General features: G+C 35.1%; 1 pseudogene; it reads right to left on the bottom strand.

Moving 5' to 3' along the window:
* LOC108728720 (uncharacterized) overlaps nucleotides 1-16,884 on the bottom strand; it is a 53,789-nt pseudogene that overhangs the window by 8,941 nt on the left and 27,964 nt on the right.

Below are 16,884 nucleotides of genomic sequence, written 5' to 3'. Positions count from 1 at the left end.
AAGAGCGTCTTTCTTACAAAAATAAAAAAGGTAAAAAATGAGATATCGTTGAACATGCGCGACACTCAGAATGCACGGATGAGCCTTGGAGGATCCTCCTGTCGAAGTTCCCACTCTTATATCTTCATTCCACTTTTGCCTCCCCGCGATATCTCTACAATTCTCGCCGCCTCTCAACGTCGTTTCGCGGGAAAGCTGTTTTTTTCTTTATCGCGAATTATGCTAATTACCGGAGCTCTCGGTGTTGGGGAAGGGCGAGTGGTGCTGGTTTTGGCGTGATGCAGGTTGTTGTCGACGTAGGTAGGCAAAAGAAGAATAATCGGGACGTTAATTTGTCTCGGTGCAAGAGCGGGAGAAAAGGCAACCGACGACGACGACGACGACCTCCGGTACAAGGTGGAAACGAGCCACTACTGAATGGATAGAAGGTAGGAGGAATCGATTTATCCGGAAGAGAGTCCTAGAGCTCTTGATGGTCCTTTGTCGTTCTATTGGTTCTGCGGGGTACAAATTGGGAAATAGTGAATCTTACTGATAAGTCGTCAAGCAACTCGGTGATTTGCATGGAATATTGCGTGATTATTTCGATCTCTCAGATAGTGTGTTTGATGCCATTTCTAGCGATCCGTGTTGAAATTTCATTAAATTTTTATTTACGTGAAATGTAACGAAAATTGATGTAAACGAAGAATTAATGTCTGACGTGAAATATTGTTTGGCAGGATACATCAATCCGTACTAGCAATATTTCTGGATTATATTATACCATCACTTTTAATTAGATTTATTGGATAAATAATTTTATTACTATTAACGATTTTAAATGATAAAAACTTTGTTGTAATTATCTTTAAAGTAATTATCTTTACATAGAAATGTATAATTTATAAAAGATTGAAGAAAGTTGTTACAAAACATATTTTAATATAATAGTTACCCTCTAATTGAGCTCTGATTAATTCTTAATAACGAGTAACAATATTTTGCTTTAATGAAACCAAAAAACAAGCGAAATCCTATTAAAGTACATTGGCAGGAAAAGGATAACGATCATTTCGCGAGCTGAAATTACAGAGTTGACTGAAAAACTCATAAAGGTGGCTGCCCCAGTAACGTGCCGAAAACGGCTAACGACGTTGCTTGCAACAATAGCAAGAAGAACTTGCCGCGGTAATCTTCAATTCCATTAAATCTCAGCGCGGTGGACGACGACGAGCAGACGACCAGGTGTTCACCTTTTGTCGATTTACGAAAGCGCGCATACATATATTCTTCCACCTGGACCGGTTTCAAGACGCTTTTTCTAGCGATTCTTTTCCGCCGCTGTTAAAAAAAGGGACAAGGGTGTCGCACAGGCCGTGGCTTTCTCTTCTCGGATTCACTTACTTAGATGCTAGCGATGCAGACACACTTCCAGGATGCGTTTCCACTCTTCGTTCGTTTTCTCTTGAACGTGGAAAGAAGAAGAAGCAAAAGGATTTTCCTTTTTTACTCGACGTACATACACATGCCTGTACCAACTTCGAGGTTGTAGCTTTTTTTCTACATGCTCTTGGCGGACGAGAAATAGCGGGCAGGAAGACTAGTTATCCGGTGCTTTTCGTTTTTTTACACGGAAAGAACGATTTTTCTAAAGTACCTAAAAATCTAGCTAGATATAAACATCTGAAAATAAAATAAAAATAAAATAAAAAATACAAAATTATTTTCAGATCTGTACCTACACTGAGAAAAAGATACTTAAAAATTTATTTGTGAGAAATTTATTTATTTTACTGAAATAAATATTTAAATACAGCGAAATAAAATTTTATTCCTAACAAATAAACTATCTATTTCATTTTTTTATAATTAATGGAATATATTTTACAAAAATGAGATATATTTCATAGAAATATATATATGTATATTTCGCCATTATACAATCAAATTTTTTTATAACTAATAAATATCGAAGAAAACGTCATAAGTAAGTAGTATTTGCTTTGCAATACTTCGACATTTTTCTCTCAGTGCAGTTAAATTTGTAGATACTTCAGCAAAATTGTCTTTTCTGTATAGTTACTTTCAAGTCGGACATTTTTTATTGAAGTCGCGTCTACGAATCTCATCTACAGTTGTTTTTGTGTTACTTCTCAGTTATACGGTTAATTTGCGTTCTGATTAAAATCCCGCAGACCTTAGTTATAACGAGAGAGATAATTGAAGAGAAGATTGAGCACAAAGATGCATAACTATTAAGAGATATTCCGTAGAAATATAACCGCGGAGGTATTTCAAACTTCGGGTCTGATATTTGACTTCTCTGTTGACTTTAAGTAAACTTTGCTTTAAGAAATTTCCTTTAATGCTTGATTACACAGAAATGTATAATTTAAAAAGATTGAAGAAAGTTGTTACGCGTGCGCGCTTGCACGCGTGTGAGACACACGTTCCAAAAAATTTTTTCGGAGAAAAGATTTAATCTACTATAATAGAGAAAGGTCACCGATACTGACATAGGTCTCTTAAAGCATCCCCTTATTTCTTAGAAACTAACCTTTGCATTTTATTAATACTAATAAAAACGTGATCTGTTTAGCTAATTAAAGAAGTACAAACTCATAATTTTCATATATTTGTGGCTTATTTCTATATCAAATCAGTTAAAAATTCTATGAATCCGAAAAGAAAATTCTTACGGTTCTTTTGCAAATTGCATAATTAAAATAATAGCGACTGTATTATTGATAATATTATGTCATTTTAAATGTTTATAGTTTAATAAATTAGTTTTCTTTACAGAATAGGATATATCTTTATTTATAGAATAGTTGGCATTATTGCGCTATGTCAGTTTTGGAGCTCATTTTGTCAGACGCTCATTTTTGCATAACTTACGAAAAACTTAATTATTGCAAAATTGCAAACAGTATTATAAAAACTGCTTATACTATCTGATAGAAGACACTTTTTAGTTTGTATTTATGTTTTTGAAGTTGTATTTTTACCTTTTGTTTAAGAATAATTGTCTAAAAATAAAGTGGTATGTCGGTGACCTTCCCCTAACTAAAAAAAACTTATGGTTAAAAAGAATGTATGATGAATATTGGAACAACCTGTATAGAAACTTTTAGCTGAGTTTGGCTCTTTCAAGAATTATTCAATTGAACTTCGAGAAAAAAAGAAGGAACGATTTCTAACCAGGTTCGAAAGCTAAGTTTCGGAGAAAAGCATGAGAGGCGATACTTTTTGAAGCTTCATGTATCTGCATATGTGGAAGCCGTATGCTCGAAAGGATCAAAGGTGATAGGGGTCTGGTGAAGGTACGAAATGCTAATAAGCCGTCTATTGTATTCGAATGCGATATTATGTCGCGACCGTATTCTTTCTTCCTATGGACGCACGAAAAGATCCTTAATGTGGAGTAGCGATTTCTTCTTTTAAAATGAAATGAGGTGCTCCTTCTAAGTCTTTCTCCGTCTTGCAAGACTTATTTGAAATTATAATCCGGCCGGAAGTGTTTTATAAATGCATGGGAAACGACGAGCTTATCTTCCTGCGCGTTCTTAATATTTATCTTTTTAATCCTACCTAGAGGTATTTTGTAATAACCGTTGGGAATGAAAAGAATTCTGAGAGAATAAATCATTAACTTTTCATGGTCAACCAGTTTTATGTATAAAGTAATCGGAAAGAACAAATAGAATTAAAAAGTTAAATATATGCCTACAAAATTTTTGTCTATATAAAAACTACATTAATAAATTTTCCAATTCCATACAATCGGAAATCGGAAACTCTGTAATATTTAATCCAAACATGTAATATTTAATCCAAACCTAATAATTCGTAAAATTTTTATAGATATTTTTTTCTTCGAAAAAAAAAAATTTTTATATTATTTTCGTAACAATAACTTTTGTTATTATTTTACACAAAAGAAAAAAATACGTTTAATTAAACGTAAAAAGCGTAAATATATATTTTTAAATATTTAATAAAGTGACAGTAATCTTATCATCATATTTATTTATTTATCTGCTCGACGGTATTTTAGTTTATATCGTTTTAGAGCAGTTTATGGAATATTTTCTGCACATACTTCAACTTGTATTGTATTAAAAGTTTCAAAATGGGGAAACGCGTTTGTCGTGCGGGCGAACGAATTCCTTGCCTCTTTGTGCGCACAGACGGTTACTAACGAATTATAAAAATGTCGAACTACAAATCCCAGTTGTATCATTCATTTCACGACAGGTCGTTTTGTAAGAGCTATTGATTTTCTGTTAACGGGAAAGTATCGCAAAAAATAGTTTGCACATAAAAAAACGTAGGAAAAAAGATATTTTATATACCATTCAAATAACAATAACTCACATTTAAGAATAAATAATAGCTGATACTTAATTGGTAGCGCTCAATTACGGAAATGTATGTATATTACACACGAGATATATAATACAATAGAGGCGTTGCCTCATCCGTACGTGCATTTTTGTAGCATAATTTAATTACATAAAAAAATAAACATTTATACGTTTCGTTTGCGCGATGATAAAACTTGGCGCTATACGATAAACCGCAATTTTAATTGGCTCACTTTGCTTGCTCTGTTTTTTTCTTTACTTTACCGCATGGATTTATCCTGTTTACTCGGGAGATATAAAAAGCAAAAGCACCAGGATGCAATGCCGATTTTCTCGTGTTCTTAATCCCGGATATTATAGCGTAAGCATGCAGCAATGCTGCAGAAAGCTTTTGAATATAGAATTATATAAATTAAGGATTTTAATGAACTGAATTCTTTTTAAGAATATTTTATCGAAATGGAAAAAGAGTTAAATAAAATTAATATTAAGTTATAAAAAAAGAGTTGCAAATTAATATTAAAAATATTCTTTCTCGATTATGAGAGTATAAGATCGAAAATAAAGTCTTTAAGTACTTAAATTAATCTTCAATAAATGTAACTAAAGCGAAATTTAATACTTTAAGAGTTTTTTAATGTTTTAAGAAGCACTTTGAATTTGAAGACTGGTTTCGTTACTGCGCTCTTCATAGTTAATAAATGGTCCGCGTCTGCTTCATTCGATCAGCATTCAACTCGATCGGACTCTTGCAAGCCGCGCGAGCGGATTAGACGATACGACCGCGACGATGCGATTACAAATGTAAATGCACTGCTACGACCAGACGTTTCACTCCCATGTCGGCTTGACCCTATCTTTGTTCATCGAGTCGATGGCGATCTGCCTGCGTTATTGCGATATATGCAACCAATCGGATCGACATGGCCAGGTCGCGCCAGCTACTTTCGGGAATTAATGCAATTAATGCGTCGACTTACCATCCGGATATTAGCTCGATCCAGGTTCGCCCGGCCCGAGTATGTAAATTAGCCACAGGACACGTAAAACATCGTGTGAACATTGGAACTCTGCTGACCCGAAAGTTACGTACGACCGAGTAAATATGCACTGAGAGAAGTGTTCGGTATTTGTAATTATAATTGCACGGAAGAATAATTATGATTAAGAGTTCCATTTTTACAGTTATTATTGCTATAATGTTAGTAGCAATAATATTATATTTATAATTTTATATATAAAAAAATGTATGAGACACCGAAAACAATTATAATTTATAATCGTTCTGATATAATTTTATTATTACTAACATAATAATTATAAAAATAAAGCTCTTCAATACCTAATTATGGATAGATCATTTTATTATGCAATTATAATCATACATAGCAAACGCCTCTTTTTTAGTGTGAAGCCCAAAACATGTAAAATCAGACTGTTCAGAAACTTTACGGGTGCACCCATGTATTATTTTATCTTTGTTTAACATTCGTAAATAAATAAGGATAAAATAATACATGGTGCACTCGAGTGAAGTTTTTGAACGCAACCTTAAGAGAATTTTCATAAATTGCCGGCATGACATATAGCTTCTTTAATGAATTTTTATGCAGAGATAAACTGTTCACATACCTGCAGAGTTTCCATCGTAAATAATTGATCCCATGTTCCTCTTGTCTTCTAATTTCCGTTACTGTACAGTAGAACGTTACTGGAAATAACACTGGAAGAAGAAATAACAAAATTAGAAAGATCACTGGATAGAATATATATAATGCAAAATTCTATTTTGTAATCGAACGTTTTTCGTATGGCATTAAAATCTTTTCGTCAACAAAGCATCATAGGATTAAGTTAGAAATATCGAGGAGACAATATGAATCGATTGTTGTGAAAGATCTAGGTCGTCGTAAAGTACCTCTGAATAAAAACTATGTCAAGCCGTTACATTATTTTTATTTATACCGTTCGTTATGGTGCAACAAAGATATTCTCATTGAAAATGCAATTAATGATACTGTGGCGTAAGCAGTATTACTATAATGGCAGTAATACTAGTAGTGGCGCAAAGTCAAAAGAAGTGCTTCGCCTCACTACGGTAAGAATTAACTGGCAAGCTGCAGTTAACGTTCCGGTATGGTACTTAAGAATAATACTGGCTTCGCGCAGAGTAGTTCGTGCGCAGGAAAACGCGAAATCACTTACGTAAGAATGGCTTAATTAAAATTGATAAATAGTCGGCACCGACGCAGGCAACTTCGTTATAGCGGCAAAGTTTCCTTTAATTTTACCAATTAATACGTGATTCGTGTGCTTCCGCCCAACTATCACAATCGAGATATATATTCGGCGACTCGAGAAACCCATAAATCCTTGTCGGATGTGATAATAGTTGAAGGATAATTAGTTCATTTTCTTTTGACGACTTTTGTCTATATATATATATATATATATATCTATATATACTCAGAAAAAAGACAGTGGTAGTAATTATAAAGGTGACAACTACACAAGTTTTATGTTTGAGGTAACCAGATCTTATATGACTTACCTAAACTTTGTGATTTTTTCCAATTTTTAGCAGAGTCCAAAATTGAAAACTGATGGAGATTCAGATTAAAAAAAGGAAACATTTCTGCATATTAAAAAAATATGACACATTTTCAAATATTTGTATGAGTGCAGTGAAGATTTTAAGAAAAAATAACATTTAGATCATATTGTGATCATACATAAATATCTAATATGGCTTGAATGTCTTCCTTTTTTCGTAAAAAATATTAGAAAAATGAAAAATAAAGTGATTCAACATGATTGTCGTGTTAATTTATATTATTTATTTCATAATTTAAAAAATAATAAATTTGTTAACACATACTGACATATTAATTGACATGTATACAAAGAGCTATTTTCCAAACATTGACTTATCTACTTATTTACTTATGTACTTATTTACTTATTTTCACGATATTTAACAGGTGAATTAGAATCGATGGAAATAACAAAAGTATAAAAAAACATTACAATTGATATATCTACACTCAGTACGCCTAGGTTGGCCAATATATTGATTCTACCTTACAAAAAGTTTCCTTTTTTTAATTATAAACAAAACGTGACGAAAATATAAACTGAATACAATTATTGTAAAGTAGAAACACAGAGCTACAATAATATAAACTACGATAACTAATAATTAGAGGAAAATCGCCGATACCGACATACCACTTTGTTTTTAGACAAAAGATAAAAAGAAAACTTTAAAAACGTAAGTACAAACTGAAAAGTGTCTTCTATCGGATAGTATAAGCAGTTTTTATAATACTGTTTGCAATTTTGCAATAATAAATTTTTTCGTAAGGTAAGCAACAGTGATCTGACAAATTGGGCTCCAAAACTGACACAGTAGGTACTTAATGCTACGTATTCATATTCTTTTTATTTTACAAGCATTATCTGTATAAAGTACCTACAAGTGAAAGTATATAAGATTTTCCAGAATCTTTTCACTTCGTTATAAAACATTTTTATTGAATTATATGCATATTTATTTTGTGATGCTCTGCAAGATACAAATATGTAATGGGATAATTTTTCAAGAATTTTTCCATATATGCATGATTGCCTTCAACTCCAATAGACTTATTTGACACGAAAGCAACATTATAAAGATTAACTTACCTCGTGGTCTGTATTACAGATAGGTGTGGCGGTTTACGCTGCACCCCAATTTTAAATTTAAAATCATATTATGAAAAGACTAAGAGAAAAAATAATATAAATAAAACTGATTTAGGAAACTACAAGCATTTAAAATGACGTAATATTATCAATAATATAGTCACTATTATTTAAACCACGCAATTTGCAAAAGAAAATCGTAAGAATTTCATTTTCGCATTCGAAGAATTCGTTTTTTGCTGATTTGGTATAGAAACAAGTCACAAATATACAAATTATGAGTTTGTACTTCTTTAATTAGCTAAACAAATCATGATTTTATTAGTATTAATAAAGTGCAATAGTTAGTTTTTGAGAAATAAGGGGGTGTCACTTTAGGAGACCTGTGTCAGTATCGACGACTTTCCTCTATCTCTTGGTAGTTGTAGAAAGCAATTACTTATCTATGAAATGTTACATCACGACCATGACATTCTACATTTTGCTTTACTGACAATAACAGAATGAACTATTTAGCAACAAACTGATGCAATCGAGTCGGATGGACAGCCTGCACATGACTTACTAATGCTCTGTTAAATTCACCATGTAATTATCCACAAACAGCGAATAGATGATATTAGGTTCTAAGCCATATAGAGTCCGGTTACCTTAGAATTAATGTGCAATACATAGCTGAATAAACTATTTTATAGGTATTGCAACTATAAAATAGTTTATTCAACTATATGAACATTAATTCTACATAAAAACAAAAAGCTTGTATATTACACGGTTTGTCTCAAAGTGTATCAATCGCGCGCGCGTGCGAACACAGTGTATTAATAATCTGATATTTGATAGCATTGTCGACATCGAAATGTACATCGATTGTTACAAAATGAAGTGGAAATTCTAGTCCCGTTGGTGACCCTCCCTTTATCGTTCGTGGTCGAAAGTGCATCGTGAAAATTTCCGGTGAACCGAAACTTTTCCCGGAGTTTGCTGAGAAGAGAGAACGTGGTGACTCCAACGGCGTCAAATAATCTCATTAACCAAAGTGTATCTGATCGTTTAAAGTCGACCAATGGTTTCGCTATCGCTAGAATGGTTCTGTTTACTCCCTTCCCGCCCTCTCTTCTGGCTCTCGTCGCTTTGCATACTCGAATGGACCCGGGAGTGTTCCCGAATCCATTAACGGACGGTTCGGGTCAAGTTTACTTAAGACCACGGCGCCGCCGTGAATCTGCCAAGAAAGCAAAAAGCTTTATTAGACAGTGACAAAGTGAGAACGGCGGTTTGCACGGCGGAATCATAATGAGGAACGAAGAAAAGTCAGGTTTCGATGAAAAATCGCCTTACATCGCTTTGAAAATAGCTGAACACAGAACCCAAGGAGATCGTCTTCCTTAATAAACTCGCGGTCGATCTTCCCAGCAAGAATATAAACGGCTTAAACTTCTCTCCACATTAGATACTACAGAATTGTCGCGAGTAGAGCGTCAATTAAAGTTTTCGAGTGCGGTTACTCTGTTTGCACGGACGTTTATAATTCTATATTTTCATGTGAATATGATAACATCGTACGTGCGACAACGTGTAGTACATGGATGCGGACGCGAAATAAGTGGCTGTTAAATGTGGTAAGCTCACTGTGAGCTCGTTGGAAAATTTAGCTTTGAGATATCTGCTATTCTACGATGCAGTTTACCCGAGACTCGGGTATTATGCGAGAAAGATCCCGGCAAACCGTCACTATGAGTACCTCAACTCGCGACATCGATATACGGGACGGCTAACGAGGCATTTCAAAGCGCGATTGTCTACATCAAAGTTGCATGATAAGGATCAAAGTTCTATCGAGAATATCTCCTACCGTTGTTGTCGCAGCGACTCTCATTCTCCACAGAGACTCATACAAAATTACTCGGCATTGTCTTTCTCTTTCCTGAGGCAATAGCTGGTAATTATTATATAGCTTCGCGTTACATTTACCTCGAAAATGGAAGCTTCCACGTCTATTTGTTGCATTTTTGCATAGACAAGTAAAAATAAATCCGATTAATGATTTTATATTACGATTTAAATTAATCTTTTATTAATTGAAGGAGTCTTTTCTTATAAATTCCATGAGATGCGGAAGAAATAATTTCAACACCCAGAGAAAGGTTTCTTCGATTTAAAAAAAATTATGTGTTTGTTAAAGAAAAAATGTCTTTGATTTGAACGTTATTTCTTTGATTTAAACATTATTTTTTGAAATCAAATAAAAAAAATTTATTCGATTTAAAGAAATTATGTTCAAATCAAAGAAATTTTTTCTTTAACTGTATAGCGAAGAAACATTCTTTCACATTCTTAATTTTCACGTTATATTTTCTCATGTTTTCTGTAATATAAATGTAAATTTGTGAGCTACAACAAGTCGTTACTGATAAACGATACTTCTATCTGACGATTTTTCCGCATTTTTTTTTCTCGAAAATTTTTCCCGTGTCTTAGTGAACTATGTGACAGCATTTTCGGAGATCCTTAGTCATCAAGGATCACCGATCATGCGACAACCGCCATGGTAAAGTCAATGTTTTCGGAACGGATGGACATGAAGATGGAGTGGCCGCGACAGACGAAGACGGAAACGTAGACAGAGACGGAAGCGGTTACCATGGCGACCATCGAGAGGAAAGAGAGCGGATTGCGGCGAACAGGAGGTTGAAGCGAACGAGCAAAAGAGAGAAAAAGCGACGAGGGGTGAATGAAGAGCTACGATACATGGGGTGAACCGAGAGAAAGAGAAAGAAAAAAAGACCTATGGAGAACGAAAGAGAAGTTACGATCTAAGGGATGCAAAGCAAGAGAATGGAGAATACTGGGAGAAAAGGGAGATAGGACTCAGGAGAAAATAAATGAGAAGATACGACTTGGAGTAAGCAAGAAGGAAGACTGAAAAAAAGAAAAAGAAAAGCAGCAAGAGTCGGCAAGACAATTACACGACGATAGTAAGGCAGGTTTATGAGTGTCAAAAGGAACGGTGTGGGTAAAAGTAGGCATATTATGGTAGAGCAACAAGAAAGTCTGAATCACGAGAAAATACGACTAAAAATGCAAGGGAAAAATGTTATTCAGACAATTTTTGTGCCGTTCAAAGTCGTCAGCTACAAATGTTAACAGCACAATCACATTTCTATAGTATTCATGTTCCCTTAGATATTGACCTTCTTCTATTAATATATTTCATCTTGCAAACGCACCGTTGGATTTCCCGAAAACTAAAGTAATTAGAATTCAATTACCCGTTTCTTATTACCTAAATTTTAAGAGCAAGAAGGGAGAGATTGCTCATTTTAACCGCTTTCAGTAAAATATGTAGACTAACTTCGCCAAGATGGATAGAGATAAATATATACGAGGTGGAGTAAGACGACCGTCGAAAAACGGGACACAGGGAGAAACACCATGAAAGGGTGAAGGACGGAGAAACGGCTGACTGGGAAAACTATTACTCTCTCTTCTGATCCTCCCCCGTCGTCTTTACCTCCCTCGTCTCGGTTCAGTAGAGGGTTTGAGCCTCGAGTGATGTTAATTGCACTGCTACCGCCAGCAGGCAATATGTATTCGAGGAACGCTCGGAACGTTCGAACGAAGACGACTTGTAAACGCCACATATTTGTACCACCTTTCTCCTTCCATCTGAAGAAAAGTAATGCTTCCGTGACGAGCATCGCGACCAAAGTGGATCAAACTTCTGCGATGCGCGATGGCAATATCGCGCGACGATAGGTGCACCGCGTGGCCAACGAGTTTCGATGGGTAGTCGGCGCCATTTGTATGGTAATTTTTCGCGACTATACTCTGCCTAATTTGCGCCGCTTCGCCGCGAATCTCTATCGGTTCTGTGACGCGCGAGAAGTTGCGAACGACGCGAAAATGACGTCGATAGCATCAGCGATAGCTCGGAGGTGAAAATGTTGATTTTGTTGTTCGCCGTTGTATATCGATATTTTTACACGATATTTTTCGCGGAACAAGTTTCGTGACGTCATCTTATTTTCCGGAAACACCTATCTACATTGGGAAAAATGATGCCCCGCGGGAACAACAAGGGCGGAGTTAGCTAGATTCGCGATATTAATATAAAAAAGCGAGATATATGAAAAATAATGCAGTAGTTACAAATTACAGTCAGTATGAAATATTTTGTAATTTTTCGACCTCTAAATTGGTTGAGATATTTTATCAGAGATATAAAATTTTAATTCCGACGAAATATTGCTATCTTTTCATTGTATCTGAATATTACTTCCAACTACGGTAATACAGGGAAAGTTGTCTTTTTCCCGATTAAACGATTCTTTGGTTCGAATTTCGAATCGATTTGTCCCTACTAAAAATTAGCGCTACATATTTCCGGTCATGAAAAACCGATATCACAATTTCGCTAATGGAATCGCTAGCATGCCATTTATAGTGACAGATAAATATACCGGTTTAAATGACCGTAATGGAGAATGCCGATTTTAATACGAGTTGAATAATTTCCATTTTTGTGGCCAGGTGCGGGCATATGACATTTGCTGTAATGAATTGCACAAGAGTTTAATGGTAATGGTTGATACGAGTCCTCGATTTAAGCGATTTTGGTCGGTAACAAAATTCCCGTAACGTACTTTCAAGTTTGTAAAAAAATACTGAAACAGAAAACTGTCAACTACAAATACGTGGAAACTCGATATGTAAAAAGAGAAACTCACGAAAAGATATAGTATAATTTTGAAAAAATATTTCATTTTTTTTTGCAACAATAATTAGAACGTTCCGATGTACAAAGCAATATAACGAATAGCAACATTTGTGTTTCCGCTGTAAGCGATCCTCGTAAAAAATCGATTGCGACACAAGACGAGAATTAATGCCACGTAGGGTCAGTAGCATCGTATGCGACTCGATACAGGACGAGACAATTGCGCCCAATCTTTCCATTGGTTTCTAAATGAACGGTCGTGCCGGTGTGAAAGGCGCAGCCAACATGTCATTACACCGATAGGGTACTGTCAATGATGCTGAAGACCTTGAGCGGTTTATATACCACACGAATCATATGACTCGTGAAATATTTAAAAGATTCTTTCTTTTCTTTGTGATGATAATTAATAGTATTTATCATATATATAAATTTATTATATATACTGAGAAAAGTGTTCGGCATTTGTAACCGTAATTATATGATAAAATAATTATGATTACACGGAGAGAATTTTTTCTTAGAATTTGTCCTGAAAATATAACAATCGTGAGATAACATTGTATTTCGAAGAATTTTAATGTAAATCTCTTTCATTCGTTAATAAAACTACAATGAAGTATAAAATAAGTTTGATCAATTTTACTGAAGTGCATGTCTTTAAAATCTTAAAATATTGTATAGTATCACAACTACCATATTTTAGGGTAAATTTTAAAAGAAAATTCTCTCAGGAGCTCCATTTTCATAGTTAGTACTACATATTGTAATGTTAATAACAATTGCACTAAAAAAATGACTAATTTAATAAAAAATTTTAATAAATATTTGTTTCAATAATATTAATTAAATTTATTAAACGTAAATATACTCTATTTATTTAGTAGAAAAATCATTAATTTGATTTAACTGATTGATTTTTTCAGCAAATATTTATTTATTGTAAGCAAATATCTAGATAGTACTATTTAAAAAAATATGTATTAAAATTTAATAATTTTTTTCAGTATATATTTGAAATTCTACTAAAAATATATAATTAGCATCGAAATTAATTATAAATTATAATTAAATTATAATAATTGCAACGATTTTTTTCTCTCAATGTATTATAAATAAAAATTTGATACTCGTAAATTATTAATTACTATCAATTGGACAAAATAGAGAATAATAATATATAAAATATACGCACACTGGTGTAATTGTATAATATATAGCATAATATAAAAATAAAAGAAAAGTAGATAATTACATTCACATTTCATTCATAGAATGATTAAGGTGGCGGAAAAGCTGGCGCAATGGCTCAACCATTAAAATTACACGAATTTACGTGAATTACGTTTCGTCGATTTTGCTCGTTTTATTTAGCGACAGAGCGCGCTTTATGACCACGGTAGAAAAATGATATTCGAGTTAATTTCGTTTAGTATATTGCATGCCGCTCGTACGCAATTCACATTTTTGTTTTAACGAAAAATACACACGTGTAGAAGTCCATTTATTTCATGTCGAACGTTCTTTTCTCGGCCCAACCGAAAAGCGTTTACGGAATTCGACTCGTTTGACAAACAAATGTGTTCGCATGGCAAATGTACAATTACGACAAAAAAAAAAGAAAGAGAAAAAATCACCCGAGTAACCTCGACTAATTGGATCCTGTGTGTCACGATATTACGCGCGAGGGAATTAACGTAGTGGGCTGTTGCTAAACTAATCCGTCACTATCACCTGAATAAAGTGGAACGCTGCCTACGCGTGGGAGGGTGAGGGGAAACGTCACTATTCCTTCAAGAATATTAATGCATCCGGCGCATCCCACGAACGGTGACAATCACTAATCGTCGTTTGGATTCGCGCATGTTGGGTTTCACGCATCGGTGCGGTCCGCACAGCGATTCGTCGGAAATAATCGCGTGGAAAACGCACTCGTAAATTACTATGAAATCCCCTCATCTGCCATTCTCTTTTAGCTTCTTTATTAATCTGCACTGAATAAAACACAACGTATCGCGGTAAGAAAGGAATTCTTCCTGAAACGATCTCGATCGTCCATGCTATCCTCTCAGAAATAATATCATTAATCAATCGAGCATTTTCCATGAACGGGCACGTCAAGGAAAAAATATCGGCACATGTGGGCGAAGCAATTATCGGGCAGTCCACGACGTTAATCGAATCCTTGTGAGCGAATCAACCGGTGCGACTCCGCGCCCTTATCACGAGCAATCGTCGTCACGTGACACGTCGGTAACGCCGTGTGTTCCTGGACTTTCTGGACAGCCCTGCGCTTTTCTGAAAGAAGGGAAAGGACTCGCCGGAGCTCGTTTTCCCTTTGTAGATTACCCGTCGTATCATAGCGGGGGACACATAGGAAATAAGATGTCGAGTGGTGCCGCATGACGTCACACTCGAGCTCTTTCCTCGCCAGTTTTTGCCACCCCCGACTGTCTCTCTTGTCTCTCTCGGTCTATCCCTTTCGTCTTAATCAGCGTTTCTCGACCTTTTTAGCCAGCGACCCCTTTTAAGTATATAAGAAGGATCTTGATAATGATTTACTTAAGTATTATGCTAATGACACGAACGTTGCATAATTTATGTGTGTGTGTGTGTGTGTGTGTTTATAAATTCTCTCTCTAGAAATAAATATCATATTGGTTAGTATCTCATGATATATGTTATCTGATAGAGATATTTGTCGAGTACTCTTTACACGATTTCTACTAGATGGTGAGATGTGAAGCGTACTTCCGGTCTGTTTAAGGCAATTCAACCAATTGCGTTTGAATAAAACGGAAATAATAGGTATCACGTGCTAGACAATGTAAATCTTCACTTTTCTTCTCTAATACCGTGACTACAAATCTCTGTGATGCGAGAAAAGTGAAAAGAGGAAAAAAACAAAATATCAATAAAATTAAAACGCGAGGTGTAAAGAGACTACTTGTGAGAGAATCGATGCAACACCAAGTGCATACCGACGGTGAAAAGAGAAGAGACCAAGAAGACAGAAAATCAGAAGAGAGATGAGAGAGAAAGAGAGAGAATAAGTGCGGCAAAGAGTCGGTCTCAACGCGGTTGTCGGGTGATAACGGTTCGTTGATAAGAGTACCCCCCTTCTCTCTCTCTTTCTCTCTCTCTCTTCGACACTTTAATATCTCTCCTGTGAGCCTGGCTTTTTAATTATCTCTTCAGCGATAATGGGCGATCTCCGCGGCTCTAGTCTTCGACAGGGAAATGTAAAGAGGATAGAGAGGCAAGGAGAATAAAGAAACCCTTTTGGGATCCGACGCGTGGAAAAAATCAGATCCACAGATACGCGAGACACCTCCTGGGATTGCTCTGTATGATGCTCACATTCATTTAAAGAGACCATTTTGGCTCCAGGTCTCGAATCAGACATTTCCACATGAATTTTAATTGAATAATCAGATCAGAAATTAAGGACATTGTGGAATTTAAAAGAAAAATAATTTCAAAATTAAGATGTGTTAAAGTAAATTTTTTCAAACAAGAAAACTTACATGGAAAAAACATAGTTATTTCGATCGAACAAAATTATTTTCAGATCTATATCTTACTAAATTTTGCTTCAACAAATCTTTTTAGTGTACTTCGTTTCTCAAACACGAAATAAACATCACAAAATAGTCTGAAAACTGAATAAGAATGATTGTATCTCATATCTCAGACTTTTATCTAAAATATATGAATGGGTTGTTCCACTTTTCGATAAATTTCAATTCTGTCTTACTCTCTTACTCTTTAGTTCATCCAATAGGTGAATTACTATCTAGTTTATCTGAAGATGAAACAACCGGCCCTTAATGTTATATTTCTATACTTTCTCTATTCTAAAGGAAACGATATTTCCGACATTCGATTAACGTATTACGCAGGTTATCGCGGCTCTGCTCGCCATTAATTTTTCATCCGTGGAAATTTTGCTTAAACGCCGCTTAATTTTCGCGTCGTGCGCGGCTGAATGTGCCGTCGCATCGAGTTTATGCTAAGAGGGTCCGCGTACACGCTGAGAAGACGAGAAGAACGAGCGACGACGAACCCGCTCGTTCGCGAGGCTTAAAAGGGTGTCAGGGTGACTTCCCGCCCGAGCCCCGGGCTTTTCGA

Source organism: Mycetomoellerius zeteki, unplaced genomic scaffold (genome assembly GCF_001594055.1).
Source record: "Mycetomoellerius zeteki isolate Tzet28-1 unplaced genomic scaffold, Tzet1.0 scaffold64, whole genome shotgun sequence".
NCBI classification, from domain to species: Eukaryota; Metazoa; Arthropoda; class Insecta; order Hymenoptera; family Formicidae; genus Mycetomoellerius; species Mycetomoellerius zeteki.
This window is presented reverse-complemented; position numbering and strand designations above follow the sequence as displayed.